Below are 11,421 nucleotides of genomic sequence, written 5' to 3'. Positions count from 1 at the left end.
TGGAAACAGTGAAGCCAAATGACGACAGGAAAAAAATAAAAAAATAAATAAATAATAATAAAAAAAAAATATATATATATATATATATATATATATATATATATATATATATATATATATATATATATATATAATTAACTGTATAACTGACAGGTTACAGTACATTTATAGCAACAGTAACCATGGTAAGATAGAATTTGTGCATTTTGTTTCATTTTATATTAGACTATGTGGAAATTGCTTGTGTGGACCGCTCTTGTTCTCTTTGTACATGCTTCCACTGAGTTCAGTCATCACCAAACACAATCTTCAGTTTCATTTTTATGCCGATGACCTCCAGATTTATATGCCAGTTGTGCTTAATGATACAAGTGCTTTGGACTCCATACATAGCTTTTTTAAGGATATTAAGGACTGGCTGGCTCAGAATTTTCTGCACCTTAATGAAGCCAAAACAGAGTGTATTCTGTTTGGAGCTAAAACTCTGATCCAGATCTTGGCTCCCTGGCTCCTTATCGTAGGGCTGTGGTAAGGAACCTTGGTGTGCTGTTTGACGACTGTTTAAAATTTGAGAAACAAATTGACAGTGTGGTAAGAGCCACTTTTTTCCAGCTGAGACTCCTGGCAAAAGTCAAACCCTTTCTAAGCCAAAAGGACCTTGAAAAGGCTATGCATGCTTTTATCAGCTCCCGGATTGACTATTGCAATGCACTTTATGCTGGTATCACTCAAGGCTCTCTAAACCGACTCCAACTGGTCCAGAATGCTGCTACTCGCCTGTTGACCAACACCAGGAAGCACAGCCACATCACTCCTGTACTTTACTCCCTGCACTGGCTTCCAGTCCATTTTAGAGTTGATTTTAAACTGTTAATATTTGTTTTTAAAGCTGTAAAAGGCATTGCACCTTCTTATTTATGTGACCTGTTAAAAACACACAACCCTGTCAGAGCACTTCAGTCTGCTGACCAAAACTTTCTGGAGGTTCCCAGGTCCAGGTCCAAACAATGGAGTGACCGTTCTTTTGCAGTAGCAGGTCCTAAGTTGTGGAATGCATTACCTCCTGAACTGAGGTCCATTAATAGCTTGCCTCTGTTTAAAGCTAAGTTAAAAACATACTTGTTCAGGGCAGCTTTTTGCACATAATTGTTTTGACACTTTTTTGTCTATTTTTATTCTATTTTGGATGCTCTTGTGTTTTATTGTGTTTTTCGTATTGTTCTTTTTATTTTATCTCTAGCTGGTGCTATTGGAAAGCACTTTGGTTCAGTGAAAACTGTTGTAAAGTGCTATAGAAATAAAACTTGATTGATTGATTGATTGAAATTGGGCTGGCAAAAGAAAGAGCCACAATTTCACATTTCAACAATGCATTTGCGTGTCACTTTATTTCACTGACTTTCATTCACACACACAGACTTTATAAGGAGGCTCGGCCACAGTGTGAAAGGGGCTTTATTAGAAATGCAGCATATGCAACTTGAAGCAGGCCTGGTGTGAAAGTGGCTTGTAGAGCAGAGCAGGACTTGCACTGTAACCACAGGTGGTGATCTGACTTGGGTGAATTACGTCCGAACAGCACATTGTGTGTTGTGCCACAGCTATTTCCTACAGGATGTCACATTTTAAAAGATATTGTGCTCCCAAAGTAGCTGATGGCTCTTCACCAAAAAATTTAATCCTAACAGTGTTTTTTTTTTAACTTTGTTATTATGTTTTATTTTACATTTTTATAGTTAATATTTATTTATTTAATGTTTTATTTCGTTCAGAAGCCCTGGAGTTCTGTTGTAACCGAAATGTGGTTGAAAATTACCATTTATTTTATAACAGGAAAATTTTTTTCTCAAGTCTTCTACAACCCCTGGCCTCAGAATTGAGTGATTCCATATTTTTTTCCTCTGCTTGGTCTAAAAAAGTAACCGTTACTGACTGCCACAATCTTTTTTTCTTGATTTCTTATAGTGTTTCTTAAAGCCAGAAAGTTGCCATTTGAAATGACTTTAGTTTTGTGTCATGTCTGTGATCTGCTTTTTTTCTACAAAATTAAACAACTGAATGAACATCCTCCGAGGCCGGTGATTCCATAATTTTTGCCAGGGGTTGTACTTCTTCCTACTCTTTTTCAAGCATTGTTTCTTTGTTGACTTATTTTTCTTTTTTGCTTCTCTTTTTTTTGTTTCTTTTCATTCATTCATTGGGTGTTGTGCATGATTGGGAAGAACAACAGCTCAGGAGTCTGTCAACAAGGAAAGGTTTACTGACCTTGACTTGGCAGATGTGCTGTGATCTTTGTGGAATCAGTGAATGAAGCGGTGAGAAGCTGAGTTAGGAATCTGAGTGTCTGGGTAAATGTCTTCAATCAAAGATCCAGGCTTTTGATGAGTTCCTAGATTCGGCCATAAGAAGTGTACCTGCATGCTGTGAAAGTATTGAATTTGTAGAGAGTTTCATGTTTCTTGGTAGTGACATTCATGTCTTTGGGTCCTATCTACACAGCAAAATATCTAAGAAAAGAATAATATCAAATTACAGCAACCTAAGGACTATTTGGTACAATCCTGCCTCAAACCTAAACCTACTTCTAGGCATCTTATATATGCTACTCTGGAACCATCCCTAAACCCAAACCCTTCAACTGTTAGTCTGGTTTTCATTAACATAAGATCACTATCCTCAAAATCATTGTTGATCAATGATCTAATTATTGATCATCACTTAGATATGATTGGGTTATGTGAAACCTGGCTTAAACCTACAGCTGTCCTTCCATTAAATGAGGCCTGCCCACCAGCAAATACATTTAGTCACATCCCTTGTGATGCGAAGCAAGGCTGGGGTGTTGCTCTTATTTATAAATCTAGGTTTAGCTTATTAGCTGTTGGGGGTCACAAATATAACTCGTTTGAGCATCTGATTCTCCGCTCTGCTCAGGATATTATGCATTGCCAAGGTCAGAAGATTAAAATTCATCCGTATTACTTTGTCACTGTATATAGGCCTCCTGGCCCATATTCTGAATTCTTAGATGAATTTGCTGCATTCATCTCTAACTTGTCAACTAGCGCAGATAAGATTCTGATCATTACTTACTGACTTTAACATTCATATAAATAAGCCTTTTAATCCCATCTGCAAATCATTTATGGAAATTGTGGATGCATTAGGATTTCGGCAATGCATTCAGGACTTGACACACATTAGTGGAAATACCCTGGATTTGGTTCTTGCACAAGGTATTGCTGTCACGAATATTGACATCATGCCTCTTACATCAGTGGCCTCTGATCACTCACCTATTAAGTTTACAGTTTCGCTGCCTTATTTAGTGGAACAACAACCTTATATATCACTACGACGATGCATCAACTCCTCAACTAAGATTGAACCCGAAGCTAGACTGCCTGATGTCTTAGCTTCACATTTGGCAAATACCCAATCAGCAGTCTTGTGGATAGTTTAAACTCAGTGCTCAAAACTACGCTCTACATTGCACCACCGTTGTTAAAAAGTGCGCTCCCCCAAAACACAGTCACCTTGGTTCAATGATTACCTGCGTGACCTCAAGCATAAGGCTAGAGGTCTAGAATGGAAATGGTGTAGTTCAAAAATAGAAGTATTCCACCTTGCGTGGCATGATGCTATCTTAGACTATAAGCATGCATTACTGGCTACAAAGCAGCTCTATTACTCTGATTTGATCAACAAAAACAAGCATAACTCAAAGTTCTTGTTCAACACGGTGGCAACACTTATTCACGGACAACCACCTGTAGTTTGCTCTCCTTTCACAGCACAAGATTTCCTGGATTACTTTGAGAAGAAAATAGAAGACATTAGGTTAAACATATCCCAGCATGCCTTAACCCAGCCACTACACCCTGCTATTGAGGTGGGCACCATTACTGAGGTATTACCTAGATTTACAGAATTTGAGAGTATCTCTCTAGGCATGCTAACGAAAATCATAAGGTCAACAAAAAGCACAACCTGTTTATTTGATCCTATACCAACAAAACTGTTTAAGGACTTGTGGCCCACTCTTGGGCCGACTGTGTTTGAAAGTATTAATCTTTCTTTAACTTCTGGATCTGTTCCTAAATGTTTCAAATCTGCAGTGATTAAACCATTACTTAAGAAACCTAATCTTGACCCTAGTGTATTGAAAAACATTTGGCCGATATCAAATCTACCATTTTGCTCTAAAATTCTGGAAAAAGCGGTGTCACAGCAGCTCGTGAACCACCTCACTGAGAATAATCTTTTTGAGCCACTGCAGCCTGCTTATAGAAAATATCATTCCACAGAGATGGCTCTCACTAAAGTGGTGAATGATCTTCCACTTGCAGTGGATTCAGACACCACTATGGTTCTGGTGCTGTTAGATCTCAGTGCTGCATTTGATACCGTGGATCAAGATATTCTACTTGGTAGGCTGGAAAATCATTTTGGGATTACTGGGAGTGCCCTTGCATAGTTGATGTCATACTTGACCAGTCGTTCTCACTGTGTTTTGTATAGTAACACTTTTTGTTGTGAAAGTGTAGGAACACGGACCCACAACAGGGGGCGCAAATGAACGGACAATGGAGGAGTCAAATAACACTGTTTTTACTGTTGTGAAACAGGCACAACAAATACAGCCGATTACAATATGGAGATTGAGCTTAATTACAACGGTGTCGTGTGGGCAGGCTCGACGATAGGAGACGTCTGTCCAAGTCGAACCGGAACCAACCCGATTTCCTCTGCCACCGAACCCCGGGAATACTGGAGCCGCCAAGTCCCGAATTCCCAGGTGGCCACTGCCTCCGCTCGTCGGATCCGGTACTGCTGGCAGGAAACAGAAACAGTCAGGTGTGGATGCGGCTGCACCCAGCAACACGGAGGGTGGAGAGTCCACCTCCACCTCTCGTCAACAACAATCAAGAAATGTAGGAAGGTGAGTACTTATCCAAATGCTGTCGGGTAGTCAGCTGTCCTACAGATAATCAACAAGATCACACTTAAAGTCACACGTATGTGTAGGCTGAGATTGTTACCTCTTTGGTAAGGCGATATCTCGGCAAATGAGGTGGAGATGCCGTCCTGCTGATATACCTCCTTATTGATTGGGATCAGCTGTCTCCAGTGATGGGTGACAGCTGTCATCCTGGCTGCTCCTGTAAGGCGGCAGCGCCCTCCGGTGCCTGGAGCCCGCACTCCAGGCAGGGCGCCCTCTAGTGGTGGTGGGCCAGCAGTACCTCCTCTTCAGCGGCCCACACAACACTTTTTTTCTCTCTGTTTAAGGTGGAGCTCCATCCAGAGATGGGTGTGGCATTTGTGCTGGAGACCCCCCTGTCCTGTGCACCAACAGCATTTCCTGTATATTCCTTTTGTGAATTGTTCTGTAATTTATGTTTGCAGCATGGCCCAAGCAGAGGGTCACCCCTTTGAGTCTGGTCTGCTTGAGGTTTCTTCCTCAGAGGGAGTTTTTCTTTACCACTGCTGCCCTGGGGGTTAGTAAGCTGAGACCTTACTTGTGTGAAGCGCCTTGAGGCAACTCTGTTGTGATTTGATGCTATATAAATTAAAATATATTAAAACTGAAAAATTCAATCCTGGGGTGCCACTGGAATATGTTTATATCAAACATGTGGTTACTTCGGCAGGATTTATTCCCATTTGCAGGGGTGGTGGCCAAGTGGTTGGTGCACTTTGTTTCAGTGCGGAAGGTTCCCGGTTCAAATCCCACCCCTGCTACATTTCTCCATCTAATATGGAGTTGTGTGAGGAAGGGCATCCAGTGTAAAACTTGTGCCAAATCAACATGCAGACCCACTTTGGATTTGCTGTGGCGACCCCGATTGCAAAAACAAGGGACCAGCCGAAGGGACTTACTTTTGGTCTACTCCCATTTTGTCTACACTGAAATTCCCATTTCATCCTTGCCAAAATTCCCGTTTGGTCTACTCCCATTTCATCTACACTCATTTTGGCCACTATTCTCATATCGTCTATTCCTAGTTTGTCTGCTACCCAACAGTGTTGAACTTATAAATAAATCAAACAGGAGTGATGTTGCCACATGAAATTTTGTAATAACATGTTGTTAGAGGTGTAAAGAGACTTGCTAAGGTGTGATAATTATCAGTCACACCTCTGTGTTTAATTTAATTATTGCTCAAAGCTTAATCAATGGTTTAATAAATATTATAAATACTAAAAACGTGTTGTTGTCATTTAAGGCAAAAACAGTGAAAGATAAACATAACAAAATAATAAAAAACTGCACTTTTAGACAAAGGTAGATGACGTGGGAAAACTGTCCAAATCGGGTGTATACCAAATGGGAGTAGACCAAATGGGAAGTTACCCTTTGGCAGACTCAGATGAGGAGTGTCACTTGCATTGTGAGGGAACATCAACTACAACATTTTGGCCATGTGATGCATTTCTCTTAGCATGATCCAGCACAAAGGTGCCTTATTGTTGAAGATCCCAACTGGAGCATGCCAAGGGGACTCCCCGCAGTACCACTGGCTGTGATGATGGACTGGTTGGCCTGGGTGGTTACTATCCAGGATCCAAAGTGGTTCCATAATATGGTGGACATGATGACATGTGGCACCAGTGCATGCTCCCTATAACCTAAACTTACTTAAGTTTTCAGTACTGCAGTATTACCATTTTGTTGTTTTTCCTGTTTTTAATGTCTCTTTTTTGTTGTTTTATGATCAGTTTCTTGGCTGCAAATCAGAGACAGTATCACTTGTTTTATGTGCTGGGAATTTGATAGCAGTTGTGGAAAAGTTACCATCAGTCCACTTTAACCCATAGGTACACTCAAAAAATTAATAAATAAAATAAAATAAAATCTAAACATTGAATTTTAATTAAACATATTTTGTAAATAGGTTGGTTCCACAAAATTGTATTAGGTTAATTAAAAGCAATGATGTGAGTTTAATCTAACGTAATGCACTTTTTTATTACTAGAAAAAATGTACTTGTGCCTAACAAAAACATCTATTTTAGTTAAACTGAAAATAAAAAGGAAATATGAAGTACATGACCCACCTCGGTCACTTTTTTGAGTGAAATTACTGCTTCTGTGACATCAGTTTCTGTCATTATCCTGCCTGTATTTCTTTTCCTTGAGTAATGTTCATGCATTTAAAGCATCAGTTTCCTGGAGCCAAACTTTAGCGCAACTTGGACCTCCTGCTGCATATCACCGCAAGTTCACGTCTGATTTAAATACGTGGAAACCATTTAAGACACCAGAATTCTGAGCCCACATATGGGATCCTGAGCTGACTGTGACAGAGAACACAATTATAACCAAATAAGAGTCAGATTCATTCACATGGTAGTTAAACAGACATCTGGGTGTTTGAGTTTACAAATTACAATGCACAAATGCAAATCCAGCAGGTTGCCAATGTGAGGCCAAAATTCCATTTGTCTATTACTGAAGTGGATTAATGGGACACAAGCACTTCCCAAAGCAATTTGGTGTAATGGCAACAGTTTGCTGGCGGCCCCATTAGGGGGAAATGAATCATCTTGTTAGCTCATCTTTCCTCCACGAGCCTCCTGTGGCTTAGCAGCAGAATGGGTGGTTGGGGGGGCACTCAGCCCCGCCAACGGAGCATCTGACCTTATAGCTGGTGCCACTCAACTATCCATCGCTGACAGTCGCACACAAATAAACCGCTGCAGGTTGAATTTCTGACACATCCATTGCACGCTGATGGACAAATGGACAACACTAAGCCATCTTGTATATAAATCTTGGACAGTGTGCACAAGTTTTGTGTGTGTGTGTGTGTGTGTGTGTTTATCTGAAATGGACTAGGTATGAGGACCTGTGGTCATGAAACTAGTAACAGCTATGGCAAACTGACATTTGGCCCAAATGACCTTGACCTTCAATGATCGACCTTTGTCTGACCTTGTCAGTGCAATGCTGACATTGATCCTGAATGTGTGCCACACAGGGCCCAAATTGGATTGAAAATCAAATTCCTTGACCTTCACCCAAATTAATCAATTTATGGTAATTTTGTGGTCATCCTTCCATGACATATCAAGTTTGGTAGAAATCAGCAAAAGCACCTGAGATGTGTAGGTCAACAAAGAGACATACATGACCCAGACTCAGTGACTGTTATTATTATTATTATAATACCTTTCTTTGCAATTAAAAAACTCACCTACATATGCATGATGGATATTGGAGTGAAAAAATGATTTTGACCTTTGACCCAATGACCTTGACCACAGTGACTGAACGTTGGTAAATCTGACCTCATCAAATTCCAATACATTGGAACTTAAAAAAGATCTTTGACCCCAGTGATCTTGACCTTTGCCTAAACAAACCATTAAGTGTAGTTCTGGGGTTTACTTTCAGCTTCAGTGCCCTCCAAAGGTATTGGGCTGTTTGATATTTCACATGTTTTAATTTGTTGATGCCATTTTGTATACAAAAGTAAATCGGGCTTCTCAGCATAAAAATTTCTAAAATTATTTTCCTTAAACTCAAAGTCAAAGCAAATCTCTACAACTTTATATAAAATAATTAAAAATGTAAAAGCCAAGCTTTTGGGTTATATAAGTAATGGGACCCTTTGGTATAACACTTATAAATAATCAGTTTACTCTAGTGCTCAGAATATACCAACAGCTACAATTTGCCAGAAGTTACAACTGAGATGCAAGACTAGATCTGATGTTTTGGTGAAAGAAAATTCTCCTCTATACCACTTCATCATGAAGCTGGATAACTGGGGTGTCAGGTTTCAGCTCCAGGGTATTCCCCCTTTCCACAGTTTGATATTCTAGTCATTAGTTTCGTTCTGAGTTCAGCATCGATTTTCTGTTCAATATTCTGTAGTCTCGGGTTTTGTTTTCTGTTCATTTTGTATTTCCTGTTTTTCATACTTTAGTCATGTCGTTTATTCAGTTGTAGTTTCTGTCCAGTTATTGTTTTTTCCATTATGTTATGCTTTTGTTTCTGTTTTTATTTTCTGCTTCTTATTATGTAGTGTTTAGTTGTTTCATTCCTTTTTGGTGCTACACATTATACGGATATCTTGGGTTTTGTTTTCTGTTATGCGGTTATGCTGTTTATCTATAGGCTACTCTGTTGTGTTTATTATCTTCTAGACTTCAGCCATGTGTTTAGTTTGTTACCTTTATAGTCACTGACTTTGGTCACCGTTTGTATGTCCTTCAGTTATACTCTTGCACCTGATTGTCTCTTCTTTGTTTGTGTTTTCCCCCTGTCACACTCTCACAAGCGCCACTAGCTTAGCTTATGACAAGCTAAAAGTGGACGCTCTCGTTTTGGCCGAACGTCTTACCACAGTTTCTGGGGATTCTGTGTTAGTACACGTCCGCAGCCGATGTGCTTGATGAATTCCTGCGCAAAAAGTAACTCCCAGGTAAGTATAAGTATAATATAAGTATATCTCATCTAAATCAATTCTAAAATTTACCAGTAATAAATTTATGAAGAGAACTTATCAGGTTTGGTAGACAGGACAGGCAGGACGCAAATGCAGGACGCAGGAACACAGCTTAGTGGCGTAAAATTGTTTACTGGATTTTCAGGCTGAGGTCGGTACACAGAAATGCAGTCCAAACAGAGCAACAGGATCAAGAGCATCAGGCTAAAGGCGTGGTCGAGGTACATAAGCAGGTAGTCAAAAAACACAAAGGGGCAATCAGAGCAAGGCAAAAATTCACGAAGAAGGCTGGAAAGAGGCACTAGGCACATCGATCTGGATAAGGAAAAAAGGCAAACTGTGAGGCTTATAAAGCACCCAGGTGATTAACAGCAAATACAGAACAGGTGTGTGGAGAAACTCCCAGAACTGGGGTGTGGCCAGACAGAGAGAGACACCCACCACCAAGAGCCAGGAGAGAAAGGCAAGAAACAACAGGACAGAGAAAACCCAAGCAGAAAGATAGAACAGAGACAGAACAAGAAACAGAAAGAACACAAACACAACCCACAAAACCAGGAACCTGACAGTACTCAAGTTTTAAGAGTGGCCATAATAAATATTTAAGAAACGTAAAAGTTTATGAGCATTGTCAACATTGACACGATTGAGTTTGATGCGGAACAGTTCAGAAATATATGATTGGAATGTTTTGATTACCATTTACAGTTGGCGATGAAAGACTTGGGTGTTAACTTTGTGTTAAAGTCAGAACAAGAAGCTGCACTAAAAGAGATTTATCATTCTGTGTGTTGTCGCTCCAACAAGAGCGGCATGCTGAGCAGTGTGACAAAAGTAGTCAGGCGAGCTCAATCTGTGGGCGCAAGCTATCCCACAATGCCAAAATAGCAGATATGTCGGTCCAAGAGAGCGGCACTCTGAGCAGGGTGTCCCCGTGTGTTAACTTACACTCTTGCACCTGCCTGTTTCATGTTTGTCTCTGTTTCCCCCTGTGTGTTCACTTACACTCTTGCACCTGCCTGTTGCATCTTTGTCTGTCTGCCTTGATCATTCCCTCACTCTCTTGCATCTCTTCCATCCTCTTGGATTCACCTGACCACGCCTCCCTTCTAGAACATTTTTCCACATGTGCACCTTGTTACCCTAATTACATCACCTGTGTATTTAAGCCCTTCACTTTCTCTACTCCCCTGCCAGTTCGTTGTGATCCTTGTATCTGCGTCCCAGCCTTTTGCTTTTATATTGTTTTTGCTTCATAGTGTTTCAACATTGCTTTGTATACCGGACGTTGTTTTTGCCTCATAGTGTTTCGACCTTGCCTTTGTTTAACATACCTTGTTTTTGCCTCTGCCCATGATACAGTATCTCTCCGTGCCTTTGAACCAGCCTGTCTCTTGACCACGTTTTTGCCAAGTACTTATCTGTACCTCTGCTTTGCTGCCTGTCTTCCCGTGTACCCCTGTTGTCTTGGTGGCTTTCCTCACTCTTCTCCTTCTTGCACAGTCACTCAGTTTTTGAGAACTGTCTACTCCATACAGATTTACCACCAGAGTGCCATTTCTTGTTTTTGTATTTCTTCATAATTGATGTAAATAAAGTTCAGGACATATTCAATAAGATGTAAATGTCCATGTATCCATCCCCTGACTTGTCTGAAGAAAACTGGCATTAAAACAGACATGACCCATCATCTTGGCTTTTATATTTTTAATTAATTTATATGAAGTTGTAGAGATTTGCTTTGAGTTTGAATTTAAAGAAGATAATTTTAGAATTTTTTTATATTGAGAAGCCTATTTTTTTGTATTTGAAATGGTATAAACAAATTAAAATGTGTGAAATCCCAAGGAGCCCAATACTTTTGGAGTGAACTCTACATATAAAGTTGGAAGAAATTTGCAAAAGGACCTGGAAAGACTATGGAAACAACTAAATTTTTGTTCTTTGACTCAACTGACCTTGACCT

The sequence above is a fragment of the Thalassophryne amazonica genome, chromosome 16 (assembly GCF_902500255.1).
Source record: "Thalassophryne amazonica chromosome 16, fThaAma1.1, whole genome shotgun sequence".
Lineage (NCBI taxonomy): Eukaryota > Metazoa > Chordata > Actinopteri > Batrachoidiformes > Batrachoididae > Thalassophryne > Thalassophryne amazonica.
Note: the sequence above shows the minus strand (reverse complement) of the source record.